Source organism: Meriones unguiculatus, chromosome 8 (genome assembly GCF_030254825.1).
Source record: "Meriones unguiculatus strain TT.TT164.6M chromosome 8, Bangor_MerUng_6.1, whole genome shotgun sequence".
Classification (NCBI taxonomy): domain Eukaryota; kingdom Metazoa; phylum Chordata; class Mammalia; order Rodentia; family Muridae; genus Meriones; species Meriones unguiculatus.
This window is the reverse complement of record NC_083356.1, coordinates 84,798,329-84,813,810: the sequence shown is the minus strand read 5'-3', so window position 1 is coordinate 84,813,810 and position 15,482 is coordinate 84,798,329. Positions and strand designations below refer to the sequence as shown.

General features: G+C 37.8%; 1 protein-coding gene across 6 annotated transcripts in view; it reads right to left on the bottom strand.

The window, feature by feature from the left end:
- Arhgap15 (Rho GTPase activating protein 15) overlaps nucleotides 1-15,482 on the bottom strand; it is a 601,987-nt gene that overhangs the window by 462,230 nt on the left and 124,275 nt on the right. The window lies entirely within an intron of this gene.

The following is a 15,482-nucleotide window of genomic DNA, read 5'->3' as shown; positions in this document are numbered from 1 at the left end:
AAGGAATTTGGCAATTAAGTGTTAAGCCTGGCACAATGAATTGTGGTCCCATGGTCTCTTTAAAGGGTTAAATCCTATTTCCAGAACTGCTATTACTTCTCATAAGAATTGAACATTTGGATTATACTTGGAGATGCATACTTGGGATCAGTTTGGGTATTTGTTCTGTTATGAATGAGTCCAGAGTTTAGAGGCTTAAAACAACAACTACTTACTTGATTAAAGTCATAAATTGGAGTCTTACTCCAATATTCTCATACAGTTACATGACTGTAACCAGCTTCTATTGCTGGTTGTGCATTGCATATTGGACAACGACAGCATTTCTGGAAGCCGTTGATAGGGCAGAGTGCTTATTCCACAGCCAGTCAACATCTTTAGCATGACCAAGCAGTGGGCTTTGTACTTTGACTCTCGAGACATAAGATTGAAAAAACTCAGAGAACCTGTACTTTCATACTGGTGTAACTTTTGTGGTAGATTTTACTAAAAGTTACACAAACACACACACGCACACACACAAACCCCCACACACAAACACAAGCACACACACATTTTAAAAGCCTATGTGATGCTGGAGGAAGACTTTGTCTTCTGCAGGAAAGAAATCTTTGGAATTGAAATTGACCCTGGCTTATCACTAGGTCAGAATAAATATTAAGTACTTGAGTATATATTTTCAACAGACTATGTGATGTTAGCTTCTGATTATGACTGACATTTTAAAATCTACTGCTTGACAGGTTCCATGGCAATCCCTTGGGACAACAGTTCTGGAGAATCTAAGTCTCACAAACAAGTGAATCAGATTTCTTTTTTTCCCTTAGTGTTTGTCTAGGAATGCTCCCTGAGCTTGACCCTATGGTCTTCTGGGCAGTCTTGAATTTGATGAGGAATAACAGATCATGGATAGCACCTATCATCAGCTCACTCGAGGATGACATTTTAGGGTGGTGTTGAACGGAAGTGCTCTCACAAAGCTCATGCTCAAGCAAGTAACCCAAGTGTGTTGGGCAGCCTGAGAGAGGAATACGGGCAGTAAGGATGGCTTTGTGTGGTAGTCAGAGGTCTGGGAGGGGACAATGTAGAAGAATGGAGGCAAGAATGTCTGGATAGTATTAGTGGATTCACGAGAGTCAGCAAGAACAGGTCTCCTGTTAATGTCTTAATATTTCCCAGAGATCACACCATTGAACCAGATGACTTAGATCTTTGATGTTCTCCATCTTCTATCATTATCCAGTTAGATCTTATGAAATCAGTCCTTGAATGAGGTAGTCATGGCGTCAGGCATAGCGACTCTGCATTGACCCAACACCGTTACTTCCTCCGAACAAAGCCATTAGACCTCTGTTTACTGAATAACCTTTCACCAGAAGAGACAAATACTCAGAACTTCAGAATGGCAGCCAGGTGCTGGATAGCGAACCCCTTTTGCTTTTGGGATCTTGATTCAGTCTCCCTTGACTTGAAATCATCTCTCTGGATATAGGTTTGTATGTTCTGATTGGTGCCTATACCTGTTGCACTGTTTCTGATCTTAAAGGATATGGAACTCGTGACGCAGGGTTATTAGTTCTGTTTGAGGCACAGCATGCAAAGAAGCAAAGGAAATATAACCCTGAACACCTAGCTCTAGGGCACATTGTTTTCCCTAAATACTACATCTCTTGGGAACAATTAACTTTGCAATGGTATGATGTCTTAAAATACATCTGGAATAAGGTGGTACCTTAAAATTTAAAGCTTGCCATTCCACAACCCAAGTGCAGTGTACTCACCAGACTGATCCAGATCACAGGATTCATGGTCACATATGCTACAACATTCCCCAAAGCTAGACTATAGGTATCTAAGAACCCAAGCATAAAAAAAGAGAGCCACCATAGAACACATCTATAAGTTTTTTTCTGCATTAATTTATTTATTTGTCCATTTTCCATCCCAATTGCAACTCCACTCCCTCCTCTCCTTCCAGTCCCACAAATAAATAAATAAATAGATAGATAGATAAATAAATAAAGATAAGAAAATAAATAGCCCTCTTTTATACCAACGATAAACAGGCTGAGAGAGAAATTCAGGAAACAACACCCTTCACAATAGCCACAAACAATATAAAATATATTGGTGTAACTGTAACCAATCAAGTGAAAGAACTGTATGACAAGAACTTCAAATATTTGAAGAAAGAAACTGAAGAAGATATCAGAAGATGGAAAGATCTCCCATGCTCATGGATGGGTAGGATTAACATAGTAAAAATGGAGGTCTTACCAAACTTTATCTACAGATCAATGCAATTTCCATCAAAATTCCAACATAATATGTTACACATCTTGAAAGAACAAATGTCAACTTCATATGTAAAAACAAAAACAAAAAAAACCTAGGATAGCAAAAACAACCCTGAACAATAAAAGCACTTCTGGAGATATTACCATTGCTGATTTCAAGTTGTACTACACAGCAATAGTGATAAAAACTGCATAGTGTTGGCATAAAAACAGTCAGGAATACCCTAAAATAAATCTACATATCTATTGGCGCTTGATTTTTTTGACAAAGAAGCCAAAAACCATACAATTAAAAAAAGACATCATCTTCTACCAATACTGCTGGTCTAACTGGATGTCAGCACATAGAAAAATGCAAATAGATCCACATTTATCAGCCTGCACAATACTCAAGTCCAAGTGGATCAAAGACCTTAACATAAAAACAAATACAGTAAATCTGTTCGAAGAAAAAGTGGGAAAGAGCCTTGAATTCATTGGCACAGGAGACAATTTCCTGAACAGCACATCAAAAACTCACGCTCTAAGATCAACAATTAATAAATGGGATCTCCTGAAAAGCTTCTGTAAGGCAAAGGACACTGTCAACAGGACAAAAGAGCACCCTACAGATTGGGAAAAGATCCTTTATAATCTTATAAATTTTCAAACCTGGTCTTTGCTGGATTACTCATTGCTGTTCTTAGGACTTCAGTGTTTTGCTTCTAAGGGTATCAGGAATGCTGTAACTAACTTAAAACCATGGCCAATGGCTGGTAGCTGTGCACACTGAGGATACAGGCTAGCAATCCAGAAAATAGCTGATATATTCACGGGGAAAGCTGGCCTTTCTAACAAGAGGGTATATTGGTATTGGTAGTATATTGGCTGTTTATCTGCAATAAGAATGGCTCCAGCGTGCAGATGACTCAGGGAATTGCCTTTTGTTGCCGCCATGCTGTGTGAGTGCTGTGTGCTGTCACCTGAATCAAATGGAGCCTGAAAATTTCAAGAAAACTAGGTCCCACAACCCTCGGACATGAAGTATGTCACCGGAGGACAATAGTACAGACAATATAAATCATGACAATGGATGAGGAGAATCCAGAACCCCTTGTAACGAAATATACAAGGAATATCAAATACAGCCTCACACACAGTTGCAGAAAAAGGGTAAAATATTTCCCTAAAACATTTTTTTTGGCTCTTCTGTAGACATGAGAGCAGTCACATGTCTCATACTTGGGATGGCATAGGTGAGACATGTAAACATGTCACTGTCAGTAGGAGCTCACCACTCCATACACTGCTATCCTCCGGCCTCACACTTCTCCCCCGCGGTGTCTGCACCTGCTTCAACCTTCTTCAGACGGCATTCTTCTTGCCTCAAGCTGTATCATATAACTTTCGCTTTCTGCTATGGATATTCACAGGTTCTATGAAGAGAACACCTGGACGAACCTTCTTGTCACCACATATGACCAGAAAGTTGGAAAGGGCTACAGACATCATTCCAGAGGTAGCCATAAACCAAAGGGTCAGAGGCTGAGAAAGAGAAGAAAGAAAGAAAGAAAGAAAGAAAGAAAGAAAGAAAGAAAGAAAGAAAGAAAGAAAGAAAGAAAGAAAGAAAAAAGAGTGTGTGTGTTGTTTAATCGTTTTATGGAACTTTGGGTGGAAAATTCTTGTTAACACCATGCTGCCTTATGACTGACTTTATAAGTCCTTTGTAGATGCTGACTTTTTTCCCCCTGCTATTTCACTCTTGCTGATTCTTAAAACCTGTTTTCTGGAATCTGCTCATCAACAAACTAATAGCAGACCAACTTCTAGTTTCTCAGACTTTGTGACAGAGAACGCAACTCAAGCCAAAAGCATCCCTGACAAAACTTTGTGCCTAAGAAGGTTTTTAAGAACTTCTTCATGAAGAAAAATGAACATTTTCACTGAGATATGGCTGTCAGTGTCACAATTTGGCAGAAACCAACACAACAGCCAAACACCCAGCTCTGCAGTAACATCTAGCAACTGCATGCTAGAGTGCTAAAGTAACGTCACTCATTACAATCTATGAATAATCCCCCTGACTAAATGGAGGGGTTGTTAGGAAGCTGTAGAGTCTGCCAAAAGCAAATATTTTTGAGAAAAACAATAGAAACTATGACTAACACCTGGGTATCCTGACTATAGGTTTACTGTGTTAATTATTGAGCTGGTGCTCAAGCCTACTGGGGAAGAGATTTATTTTAAAGTGTACACTTACAGATGAAAGAGACAGAGAGACAAGTAGCACGGCTCTTACTTTCCTCCCAGGATCTTGTGTTGTTGTTTACATCATTTTTCCAAGGAGAATGTGAAGAGAGGGGAGGGGATGGAAGAGAGGACAGACGGGAATTTAGCCTTCTTCCAGGGAAGATTGGGGCATGATTTTTTCATGAGCCAAATTAAATGTTTTCAGTATCAAAAGTAACTAGTAACAGAGGTAATGGCAAATGTATATACATAGAACCAAAGCCTTCCCGAGAATTTTAAAATAAAATCCAAATGTCTTTCTTTAAAAATAGTCACTTGCAACTTATATGGTAAAGAATAACGTTCATTCAATATTATAATTCTCCCAGTGTAGTGCAATGCCTCTTTGTTGGCGACTTTTACTAAATCATAAGGCAGTTTAATGGCAGGGAAACATCCACTGGAAGGTGAACATTAACTATTAAATACCATCTCTGAGAATTCAAGGGACTCCCACCTCCCTCCTGGGGCAATTTTAACTCATTATATCTTATGTTCTTCAAAGACTTTTGATCTACATAAATATCCATTCTCAGGTTCAGATCTTACCACATACAACGAGCCTACGATTTTAGGACCAGATGCAATAAAAACCCTGTGACTTTAGGAAGTTTTAGAATACTACAGGACACAGAAGTGCCCTGATCTGAGGGAGAATGAGGCAGTGCCTTGCTGCATGAGTCATCAAAGTCTTAAAATGCAGTGTAACCTGAATAGTTGTCATTTAATTTCCAAATCCTCAAAGACCTATCACTTTACAGGTCTCTGAGTCATGAACAATTAATCAGATTTATTTATAGAACCCTTCAGTGACGAGATAGAATCTCAAGCTTCATGAATTGCTGTTCATTTTTCTTTTTTGATATTATAAATTGTATTATTTCCAAAAGCAGATTCAGTGAATGATAACTTAAGAAAATTCATGCTTAGATCCAAATGAGGGATTACAGCATCTCACATACATTCTTATTTACACAAAATAACATATCTTTAGATTCAATAAATCTTCCTAATATTTGAGTACATATTTATTTGCCAACAGAACTGAATGTCAATAAAATTTGTCAGTCAACAACAGCCAAGAGTAACTTCCTTAGATAAGCCTTGTAAAATATACATTCACATTAAAGCCAAAAGTATGTAAGCATCTCACTGCCTCCTGAATCGTTCATCCTACCGCAGTGCAGGGAACAAGGACAGTCATCAAGTGCGCGACATTAAAGCCTAACTGTTCACATTTTTTTTTAATTATTTTTTTTATTTTTTAACCACCAGAGCCTTGTCTTGCATCCCTCACTGGAAACCCAGTCAAATCGAATTAGCAGTCTGTGCTGAACTGCCAATCGGCCACCAGATGGCAGCAACGCTTTTATGAATAATGCAGCAGTCTGCGCTGCCCATCTAAGCTTTCCTGTGTTAATAATAGAACAAACCTTGCTTTAGTAAAAGGACAAATTTGTCGGCAACAAATCCAGCCACTTTTTTTTTTTCATGCCATTAATTCTGCTTTGTGGGACACATTTGTTTCTTAGCACTTGGGCCTCCAGATATTTATTTTTATGCTGATTAAACACTAAATTGCTGCTGAGTTTCATTTGACACTGTGCTGAAAACAAGCGAGGGGCTTGTCCTTTTCTCTCAGGTGGACAAAAACTTCTGTGCCTGTCTATGTTCCGGTGCACCTATCAAAGAAGATAGGTTTCCCATCCTTTCCATCACCCGTTAGCACACCCTGGGTGTCCAAAGTTTGCACTCATAATCTCTCCACCATGGTTTGAGTTCAAATCCGTCATAGATACCAGGCATCAGGCATCTGGCTTGATCACTGATGTGGCGCTCTTGAAAACTGAGCATTGTCTCACTAGCAGATAAAACGCAACAGAACCACCAATGTATGTAGATCAAGGTCAGTAGAGCAAGCTCCTGGGAGCCACTTGTGCAAGCATGTTAACTCTGTGATTATAAAGAGCATGGGTTGAACATATGCCCTACAATGAGTTAGCAACCCCCATCCATGGTGGAGATGAAATGCTTTATAAAATGGTGTGTGTGTGTGTGTGTGTGTGTGTGTATGCGTGTGCGTGCACGTGATATATGTGTATCTTAGTTAAATTTCTATTTCTGTGATAAAGATCATGAGACCATGACCAAAAGCAACTTGGGGAGTGAAGGGTTAATTTGGCAGCACGAGCAGGAACCAAGAGGCAGGAACTAAACTAGACATCATGACAGACATCTCGGGGGACTCTGCCCACTGGCTTACTTTTTCATCCTTGCTCAGCCTGCTTTGTTACACCACCCAAATGACCTGGGGGTGCCTGAGGGCAGCTGCATTTAACCTGGGGCCTCCTAATTAACCAAGAAAATGCTCCACAGACTTGCCTACAGGCTGTCAGACTGAGGGAGTTTTCTCAACTGAGTTTCTCCTTCCAAGGTAAGTCCACCTTGTGTCAAACTGACAAAAAAACAAAGAAACAAAGGAACAAAGAAACAACCAACCACAGAAACTCAGACAATGTTCCTTGTGAATGAGTGCACAGAGGCCAAGGGTGGGTGTTAAAAGTGCTACTTTCCACCTTAGTCTCTTGAAACACTATCTTCCACTCAACCCTAGAGCTAGTCTGGGCCAGAAAACCCCTTTGTTTCTGCTTCCTGCAATGGTGCAGTCATAGGCACACAGGGCCACCCACAGCTTTCTAGTGCATGTACGGGATTTGAACTCCCGTCTTTACTGCACGGCATGGGCTCTTTCTCACTGAGCCGTCTTTCCAGGTGCCACATGCTTGACTTTAAAAAAAAATGAGATTATAATTTAATTACAACATTTCTCTCTTCCCTTTCCTCCCCTCCACCCCCCCCCACAATCCCCTTCTCATTTTCCTTCAAGTTTTGTCTTCTTTTTTTTTTAACTAGTTGATATTGTGTGTATATATGTATTTGCACACACACATATATGTTTGTAAATTATATCCTTGCTTTTAAATATGTACTTTCTACAAAAATTTTAGTACTGTGTTTCACTCATATATTAAAAGTTTCTGTATATATCCCACACAAGATCCTTCTAGTAGGCGAGTGAGTAAATGCTGGCATTAGTTTGTATCATAAACTGACTGTTTTCTTGACTTCATTTCAAGCCTTTGTTTATGATACGTGCTTTGTTATTTTCTTATCCTGCTTTAAACACTGCTCTGAGGTTTCAAAGTTTTGCTCACCGCTGCCCAGATCTTTCTCTTTCTTGTGGCTAGTGTCATTTAAACAGTGTGTATGTGTGCTTGTGTCTGTGTGCGTGTTTGTGCGTGTGTGTGTCTAAATACGTTCGCATGTGTATGTGCGTTGGTGTGTCTGTGCTTGCGTGTGGCTATTTATCTGAAGGTTTTGTGCTTTCCTAAAGTACTAGATTTTATTTCACTCTGCGGTCCTCATGGACAGGCTGTAAACCGAGTTAGCATTTATTGGCTCCATATATTATATACCAGCTTTAGGGATTAAATCATTTCTTTTTCTGGAATACATCTGTTTACTATTAAGAAGGAAAGAAAAACAGACTCAGCATGAAGTAAGCATGGCTACTTTGTTTTACAAATATAAAATAAGAATTCAGAAACAGATGCGCAAAAGAGAGCTCTTGGTTGGAGTGTTGTCAGGCCAGAATCAAAGTCATGGTTTCTTTACCTTATACAAAATGAAAATCTCTGGTCGAAAAATCCTGGTACCTGATAATTTCACTTCAGCCACATGGAACCCTCCCTGAGGCTCTCCAGTTAGTGTGCTCAGATTGCTGTCTACAGTAGAAGACCCAGGTTTTGTTATCCAGTACCTGGAAGCTTCGTCTTGGCTGTGTGGCCATCACCAGGAAACTGCACTTAGCCACAGACACCTGTGGTTGGCCTAGAGACCAGCTGCACACTTGCTGTACCAAAACTTGAGGACATAAAATGTCATGAGAGGTGGGAGTCCCAGCATGAGGCCAAGGAATGAAGGCAGCCTGAGGGCACACTGAGACTCAGATCTTCTAAATAAGAGGTTCTTATTTGTATCCCACACCCCAGCTACTCCTGTGGTCAAAGGAACCGAAGCAATGGCTTTAGGCCTTTGGCCACATCCATCAGTTCTTCTGCTAACATGCACATGACGTCAAGTTCATTCCTTTCAGTTCAAAAGTTTGATCTAATTTATGTCGTTTTGGAAACTTTACCTCATAGTTCCTTTGACCGATTTGGCTCTAAAATCTATCAAGACGGTTAGTGCATGTCAGCTGCCTTCCAGTTTCAAGCTATTCTGACCCGAGTGTGAACAGATAAAAGTGAAGTGCGCTAGCAGCGGCCCTTCAGTAGCTTCAGTGAGTGAGTGAAATGTGCAAAGAGAAATATCCCTAGTCTGAGATTTATAATCTGGACCTTCACAGAATCACCCGGGTAGGATAAATTTGATAGTCTTTTCTCTGACCACATAGTTGACTTTCATATCTTAATTCCAAGAATTTAGGTTAAAAGACCTTTATTCTTTTCCTCAAAATTCCATCAGCAAAAAAGCTAGTGTTTCCCAGTGATTTGCTCTGAAGGGATGGGCTGGGATGGTCTAAAGAGATGGGTACGGCCCTCATCTTATTGGTGTGCTTCGACCTATCTCCCTGTTTCTAACTCTCCTTACTAGTCAGAACTAATGGGTTTTTGGTTTCATCAAGATTTGAATACAATTTTTTCCCCTTGAGTGCAGGATCTCTTTTTCATAGTCATATGTGTGTTTATATGTGTGTGTAAGCCTTAATTCCAAAATTAGTTGTTTTCCAGTATGATCTCACCGACACACTGAAGCCAACATTTATATAATAATCACATTGTTTCCTTCCACTGAGACAAAGTATTTCTTTCACACTTTAGAAGGGGAACAGAAAGCGTCCCTTGCCTCTCTTTTATTTGGGGACATTGCTACTGAACTTGTCTCTACAAATCGCAGTTCAGAGCTCTATAGAAAATTCTAGGGGAATATGTATATAAGTTAACATGTTAACTGTGCGAACAATAAATGTAATAATAAATGTAACAATAATGTAAATCCTTTTCATTTGGCATATTAAATCCTTAGCAACTGAGCTAAGCATAAAAGCTGAAGTATCTACCAGGCCACAGAGGAAGACATTGCATCAAGTCCTGATGAGACCCGATAAGCTAGGGTCAGATGGAAGGGGAGGAGGACAGCTGCTATCAGTTGACTGGGGGAGGGGCAAGGGAGGAGAAGAAGGCAGGATTGGGAGGGGCTGAAGGAAGGAGCTACAACTATGATACAAAGCAAATAAATTGTAATTAATAAAAAAATTTTAAAACCTAAGAAAATATAATAAATAAACAAACAAACAAATAAAAACAGCAATATATATATATATATATATATATATATATATATATATATATATATAAGCTGAAGTATCCCAAAATTAGGTGCACTTTGCTAATGTGAGTCTCACTCATCGAGATTCTTCTGAAATTCACAAGTTTCCTGCAGAATGTTGTGAGATGATTTGGTTAAGAGAAAAAAGTAAGGAATGATGACCATCTGTATTTGTATTAAAGCTATCCTTTTGTAGTTGATTTAAAGTACCCCCACAGGATCTCTTCATTCTTAGCACAGAAAGGAGGCAGGAGGGGGAGGGGTTAGAGTCTTATCCTATCTTGCTATAATACACTGCTGTGGGAGAAGGAATCTCCAACCTGGGTCTCTACAAGGATCAACTAGAAAACACCCAGGTTTCCTAGACTCCCTTGTCTTTCCCCTGTTCCTCTGCAGGATGGACGCGTGACCAGTAGGCAGATGAAATGGTGGAGGGCAAGCCATCAAGTAAACAGAAGCTGTGTTAGATGAAGAGGCTTCTCTTTACCCTGGCTTGTTTTGATTCCATGACTTTTAGGGTACTGTGAGTAACTCTGCCAAGTGAAACCAGCCTACTTCAAATTAATGCCTTTATAAATGTGAAGACTCTCCCCTCTGCCTTTAGTCTAACTGTATACTTTGCAGAATGAAAGGGAAAATTGGTAAAGGCTCAGATTTATCCTAAACTACCTTTCTTGACATAAGAAATGTATAAAAGCAAAATACAAGTAGCTTTCCTTTTGGCTTAAAGTAGCATTTTCCAGGATGTTATTAAATTATCTCCATATTAATAAATGTAAGTAGTACGAAAACATGTCAGATCAGGACGAGCAATCAAATTATGTTTCGTTGTAATGCTTTTTCATGGAAAATATTACATGAATCTATTTAATATACAGTATAGCCAGAGGAGTTTACCCGGAGTCAGAAAGGTAACCTGAGTAATTAAATGCTAAACCTACTCCAAATTCACTTTCCTTGTACAACACAGGGAACCTCTCTGCAGATGTGTTTTCATATAAAAGTCAAATCCTAGACATTTAAAGACTATTTATACTCTGAACAACTGCTGATGGGGGTAAGGTGGCATTCATCTCCCTAAGCCATCCCCATGTTCCGTGTCTTACAAATAGACAACGAGCATAGCCCTTCTCATTGTGTCTTAACTGGTTGGCTTTTACAACTTAATGAGTGTAAAATTTATTGGATTTCTATTTATTGTATTTTTATAGAAACCCAATAAACTCAACAGCAAAATTTTATAAAATTTGTTTATAAAACACTAGGTCTGAGGAGGCTATGTCTTCAGAAAACAGATGATTCATTATCTTAAATAATTAGTTACTATATTATTCCCTACTGAGAAAAGAACTAAACTGTATCCTGTACTTCATTTCAGTTATACTTTGGGAATCTTGTAACATAAGCCTTATTTATCTTGCAGATAAAATTTCCAAACTATTTTCTTTTTTGTTTCTTATACTAAATGTATCCAGGTCTAGCCCCTAACAATCTGATGTGCTAGAACAGTCCCAGTCTCCTGGCTCAATAACCACAGTAGTTGAAAAAATTTCTAGTCTGTTTAAATTTATATATTTAGTTTACTTCCTTATTAATTTCTGGTCTTACATCTAAAACTGCTTTACATGACAGGAAAAAAAAATCACACGAGTAACATGATAAATGATTTCCATTTAATGGAATGGAAATAACATTGCTTTGTCTTCAGTTTGGCTTTTGTCTTTGTTTGTTTTTTGAGACAAGATTTCTATATTGCTTTGGTGTCCTTGGACTTGCGATGTAGACCAGGCTGGCCACAAACTCACAGAGATCACTTGCCTCTGCAGATCAAGGGATGACATTAAAAGTGTAATCCACCATGCCGGGCTCTTTCTCCTTTTTAACAGTGATATCCTTGGGGACTGGGAGTAGGCTGGTGTTGTAGCCTTTGTTTGACAGCGTGTCATGAATTCCCTACCCCAGACTTCCAAAGACAGTATCCAGAGATCCTCCAACTCAAAGGAAGGAAAAGAACTTAAGTGAAATTTTTCCTTCAACTTTGAAACAAGAAGAGTCTTAATAGCTTCCCCCCATTCTGTGTTCTTATAACTGATTTTGCAAATAAGTCATCAGCTAAACTTCCTGATGTAAGGCGATATAAATGCCTAATGTGACCAGTGATAAAAGAGCAGATAGTAGCTCCTCTTGTGAGTTGGATGCTGTCTGACAGTACTGTCACCCTTTAGTGGGATTTTATTTAGTTATTATAACTATCTCTCCATAAATGACATTTGGGATTATTTAAGATTATGTTGTAATCCTTTTAATCCTTGGTGCTTTAAATTTCAGGCTAAACACCAAAGAGCAAACCAGTACTTAGCAGAAATGTTTAAAACATGTGATTTGAGCATAAATCTTTTTGCCCAGGCTCTCCTTGATGAAGACTTGGCATTGCTTTTAGTTAAGTAAGAAAATTTGTCTAAAGTTCATCCCAAATTGCTCACAGGCTAAACGTGTTCTCAAGCTATATCAGATTTGTGATGGTCCATGAAATTACTCTTTTTGTAGATTAAACAAATGTTAGAACAATGGACATTCACTAACTTAGGTTAGCATCTGTATAGTCCTTTCATAACTGCAAACCTTCTTTGTGTGTGTGTGTGTGTCTGTGTGTGTGTGTGTAAATGCTCACTGCATTTCCAAAGATCAAATAATTCAATATAAACGTGCACTTATTTATATTGTTTACACTATATACACATTTTGACACCTTAGATTACCTGTCATAGACAATGTATCACAGAAGAAAACAGTATTTTTTAACACGTTACTTGCAATTGAACAACGCCTATCAGACAAAATTAGTGCAAAGATTTTGGCTCCAAAGTAGGCAGAGAAAATGAATATCATTTTGATTCACCAAAAGGTATTATATACTAACGCTATAATTCTGTCACTATGATGCTAGCATGTACTATTTAAAAAAGACTGAATCAACACTGAGTTTGATGGACATTTGTCTGTGAAGAAAACTTGCCTTTTGTTAAATTCAGAAAACGAACAAGTCATATGTCTATATAGTACAAACAGTGAATGAAAAAGATTCCATTGTTCTGTATCAAAAATGTATGCTTCCAGCATATCTCAGACACTCACTATTTTTGTTTGTTTTCCTATTCATTTCAAGTTTGTCTTCTCTACAGACATGGTAATTATGTGGTATATAATTGCCAATCCATCAACTTTTTAAAGACAGATTTCAAATTTTAAATTATTTCTAATTTTGCTCTTCTTTGATTCTTCTGGAACTAAAAAATCTCAATAGTCGTTTGCTATCTGTAATCTATAATTCATAGGCTGAGATTGAATATCAAGCCTAATTCAAACTTGGAATCCTAAAACTATTTTTGATGTGGTACCTCAGCTGAAGTTAGAAGGGTCTTTTTCAGTGAGGAAGAAACGTTTCATTATTCAGTAGGTAATGAAACCCTTACACATACTCAAACACCCACCCCTGCCTTAATACCATGTTTTTGAGATATAATAATGTTTATTCTGATCATTTGAGACTTAGCCCAGCTAATGTATCTAATCAAATATTGATGCACGTCATCTGGACTTAGTTGTCTGGCAAATTCTTCCAAAGCTTTTTTGTTAACAGAACTATAAAAGTAATTTACATTATTCTGTTCAAACAGCTGACTGTCCTGGTCTACTCTACGGATACATATAGCTCATAAAAAGTCAGGTGATTTATCTGAAATGGATGAGCAGAAAGTGATACCAGAATTTTCCTTTAACTTTGCTATTCACAATATCTTTATAGTGAACTATTTCTATATACAAAACTGTCAAGATTTTTTCACCTATTATCTATCATTACCTATCATACTATCTATCTGCATAAGTACCATCTCTCAATCGTCTGCTCAAATATTGAAGGATCAAGGCCCCATGAACTGCTGTATTACAAACAAAAATAGATGACAAGAATTTTCAAGCCACTAAATTTTCAAACAGTGAAAACAGACTTCAATATCATTGGAAGAACCTGAATTCAGAAATACATACATACATATATAATATATATATCAAGTGGAAAATATAAAAAGATGAGCATTAACAATATTTTGAAAAGTTAAGAATGATATACATCATCACTTGTGCATCATACAGAGTTGGCAACAGTCTTATTTTTTGATCTAGTTGAAACTTTAAAGAGATACAGGGAGAAAGACTGACCTCACAAATTTATAAAAGGTTCTATTCTAAAAACAACATGTTCTTAAATTTTTACAGCCTCCCTAAGTTTTGATCATTTTATTAATCAGGGGAACCCACCATACACGTAAATCCACAACATCATGTTCTAGATTGGTGATTCTCGGCCTTTCTAATGCCGTGACCCTTTAAAACAGTTCTTTATGTTTTGGTGACCCCAACCATAACCTTATTTTTATTGCTACCTTATAGTGGTGGTTTTGCTACTGTTATGAATTGTAATGTAAATATTTTTGGACAGAGGTTTGCCGATGGGACTTCGACCCACAGGTTGAGAATGGCTGTTAGATTGTCAGTGACTTAGGGTTATGAGCTTTATATTTTATTATTGGTGTCAGAATAGCACCAGGAGGGAGAAGAGGAGAGGGTTATTACTGATCCTTACCTTCCCACTTGCAAACAAAGTTCATTCTGTTATTTGTACCTTAATTCCCTAAATCCTAAATTCTCTACCATTTGGTTGAGATCACTGCTCTCTACGCATGCCTTCCTGCCTGCCTGCCTCCTTCCTTCCTTCCTTCCTCTTTCTTTTTTAAAATTTTATTTTTAGTTGACAGATGATAATTATATCTATCCTTTCACTTAATTTTTTGGTTAAAAACATCTCTATATTTAAGTAGAGTAAAACTAGAAACAGAAAGATGGTTTATTCTAGGACACGTGTAGTTTTTTTTCTTTTTAAATCTGAATAGGCCCAAATTATTTTAATATGCCCAAATAAGTGTCTGGAGAAAGTAACCTGTACTGGAAATACTGAAAGTGAACTTTTTCCCCTCATATAAGAAGAAGCATCAAAGGTCACCTATGCTTCTGTAAGTCCTTATACATATTTTATGAATGTACTTTATTACATAATAACTGACTTTTACTTAAAGAGTAGAATTCTTGTAGAAAATATTTAATATTAATTATTATGTATTATTATATTTCCTTCATCCCTAACTGGAATAATTCTAGGGGCTGGAGTGATGGCTCAGCAGTTAAGAGCAGTTGGCTACTCTTCCAGAGGTCCTGAGTTCAACTCCCAGCAACCAAAATGTGGCTCATAACCATCTATACTGTGCTCTGATGCTCTCTTCTGGCATGTAGATGTACATGCAACTAGAGCATTCATATACATAAAATAAGTAAAGAAAAAAATAAAATGTAAATATTCTATATCACCTAAAGTAGAAAAAGACAATCTTATAATCTAAAATAATTACTAAAATAAAAATCTTGTCAAGTCATGAATTGGCAGCATCACATGTGAAATACCAAAGTTTC